Source organism: Choloepus didactylus, chromosome 8, assembly GCF_015220235.1.
Source record: "Choloepus didactylus isolate mChoDid1 chromosome 8, mChoDid1.pri, whole genome shotgun sequence".
NCBI classification, from domain to species: Eukaryota; Metazoa; Chordata; class Mammalia; order Pilosa; family Megalonychidae; genus Choloepus; species Choloepus didactylus.
The window spans coordinates 21,110,986-21,113,952 of NC_051314.1; positions in this window are offsets into that span (position 1 = coordinate 21,110,986).

The following is a 2,967-nucleotide window of genomic DNA, read 5'->3' on the forward strand; positions in this document are numbered from 1 at the left end:
TTGGCAGATTCAAAAAGCCATTGTTGGAGGAGAACCTAAGATGGTGGCTAGGTGAGACAGGGCAAAAAAACACCTCTGTGAAAAATACTAGGTAAAAACCAGAAAGTGACTCAGAACACCACTTCCAGAGTAGCACCAGCCAGACAAGGTCTGCTAAATCTACAGGGACCTGCGTTTGGTGAAACCAGGAATCTGCATTCTGAAATGAGTGAGTCAGCTGAAAGTCCCTCCGCCACGCTGCGGTGTGGGGAAATGGTGGGTTGGTGTTTGGAGATGGACTAGTTCTTTAAAAAAAAAAAAGCTGCAGATACGATGGGAGCAGGCTGGGCTAATGCCTCGGTGTCTGGCATGGAGGATACCCCTTCCCACACCCACTGCTGATTGTCTTGGGCCCAGGGGAGCAAAGGGGAGCCAAAAGGAGAAAAAAACGCATGACTTGCAGCCATCTCCCCAGCGGGTGGGGGCACTCCTGCCCAGGGCCAAACCCACAGCACAGAGCCATGCCAAGAAACCCAGTGCGACAGGGAATCTTTCCTGCAGCACCGCTCACACGCCACAATATCCGCCATGGACAGTGGCCTTTAATACACCCACGGCTGATTGTCCCAGAGCTGGGAGAGCGGAGCTGTGTGGAAAGGGGGAAGTGAATGCATCCCATTCAACCGTCTTTGAAGCAGGCTGGGAACGCCGCTGCATAGCCTGGTGTCCCAGGGCTTCCTTGGAGGCTGGCACACACTTGTGATGTGGCGTGGCCCTCCCTCAGCAGAGGTCCTGGAAGAGCACAGCAGGGAAGGGGGAACCACTCGGAAATCCCAGGGAACCTTCACCAATACCAAGGACTTTTGGGTCAGTGGTAGAGAACAGCCTTAAATCTCCAGGAACACCTGGGAGGTTTGATTATTAAAGCTGCCCTTCCTCCCTAACCGCTCAGACACACACCCCTCATTCAGGGCGGACAGCACCGACAACACACCCAAATTAAGTGCACCAATTGGACCCCACAAGAATCAGATCCCCACACACCACAAAGACAAAGTTGGGGAGAACTGACTTGAGGGGAATAGGTGACTCACGGACGCCATCTGCTGGTTAGTTAGAGAAAGTGTATGCCACCAAGCTGCAGTTCTGTCAAATTAGGGATCAAGTAAAGCAAATGCCAAGAAGCCAAAAACAACAGAAAATCTTAAAGCATATGGTAAAACCAGACGATATGAAGAACCCAAACCCAAACACCCAAATCAAAAGATCAGAAGACACACAGTACTTGGCACAATTAATCAAAGACCTACAGACGGGCAACGAGAGCATGGCACAGGATATAAAGGACATGAAGAAGAGCATGGCACAGCATATAAAAGACTTAAAGAAGACCCTAGAAGAGCATAAAGAAGATATTGAAAGAGTAAATTAAAAAATAGAAGATCTTATGGAAATTAAAGAAACTGTAGGCCAAATTAAAAAGACTCTGGATACTCATGATACAAGATTAGAGGAAGTTGAACAGCAACTCAGCCTCCTCGAGGACCACAGAACAGAAAATGAAAGAACAAAAGAAAGAATGGGGGAAAAATTTGAAAAAAATAGAAATGGATCTCAGGGATATGATAGATAAAATAAAACACCCAAATTTAAGACTCATTAGTGTCCCAGAAGGGGAAGAGAAGGGTAAAGGTCTAGAAAGAGTATTCAAAGAAATTGTTGGAGAAAACTTCCCAAACCTTCTACACAATATAAATACACAAAGCATAAATGCCCAGCAAACTCCAAATAGAATAAATCCAAATAAACCCACTCCAAGACATATTCTGATCACACTCTCAAATACTGAAGAGAAGGAGTAAGTTCTGAAAGCAGCAAGAGAAAAGCAATTCACCACATACAAAGGAAACAACGTAAGACTAAGTAGTGACTACTCAGCGGCCACCATGGAGGCAAGAAGGCAGTGGCATGACATATTTAAAATTCTGAGAGAGAAAAGTTTCCAACCAAGAATACTTTATCCAGCAAAACTCTCCTTCAAATTTGAGGGAAAGCTTAATTTTTCACAGACAAACAAATGCTGAGAGATTTTGCTAATAAAAGACCTGCCCTACTTCAGATACCAAAGGGAGCCCTACCAACAGAGAAACAAAGAAAGGAGAGAGAGTTATAGAGAATTTTAACAGACATATATAGAATATTACATCCCAGGTCACCGGGGCACACATTCTTCTCTAGTGATCACAGATCTTTCTCTAGAATGGACCATATGCTGGGACATAAAAACAAGCCTCAATAAAATTAAAAAAAAAAAAAAGAATTTGTTCAAAGCGCATTCTCTGACCACAATGGAATACAAATAGAAGTCAATAACCTTCAGAGACTTGGAGAATTCACAAACACCTGGAGGGTAAAAATGAGGGGGAGATGAAAATATTCACAGATAATCAAAAGCTGAGGGACTTCATCACCGGTAGATGAGTCCTGTAAGAAATTCTAAAGGGAGTTGAGCAGGCTGAAAGGAAGGGACACTAAACAATTGACTGAAACTACATGAAGAAATAAAGGGTACCACTAAAGATCACATGGTAAATATAAATACCAATACTACTGTATTTTTGACTTGTAACTCCACTATTTACTTCCTTCAGGATCTAAAATACATAAACTGTAATGATAAATCAATGGTTTTGGACTCAATGTAAAATATGTAATTTTCGACAAGAACTACATAAAGGTGGGGGAGTGATGGAGTATAGGAACATAGTTTATGTGTCATATGGAAGTTAAGTTGGTATCAAAGAAAAACAAGATTGTTATAGATTTAAGAGGTTAAATTTGAGCCCCACGGTAAACACAAAGAAAGTATCAGAGAATATGACTATAGAGATGAAAAGTAGAGAATGGGTTACGAGAAGTGGGGGAAGGGGCAATGGGGAGTTAATAAATGAGAGTAGGGTTTCTGTTTGGGGTGAAGGGAAACTTCAA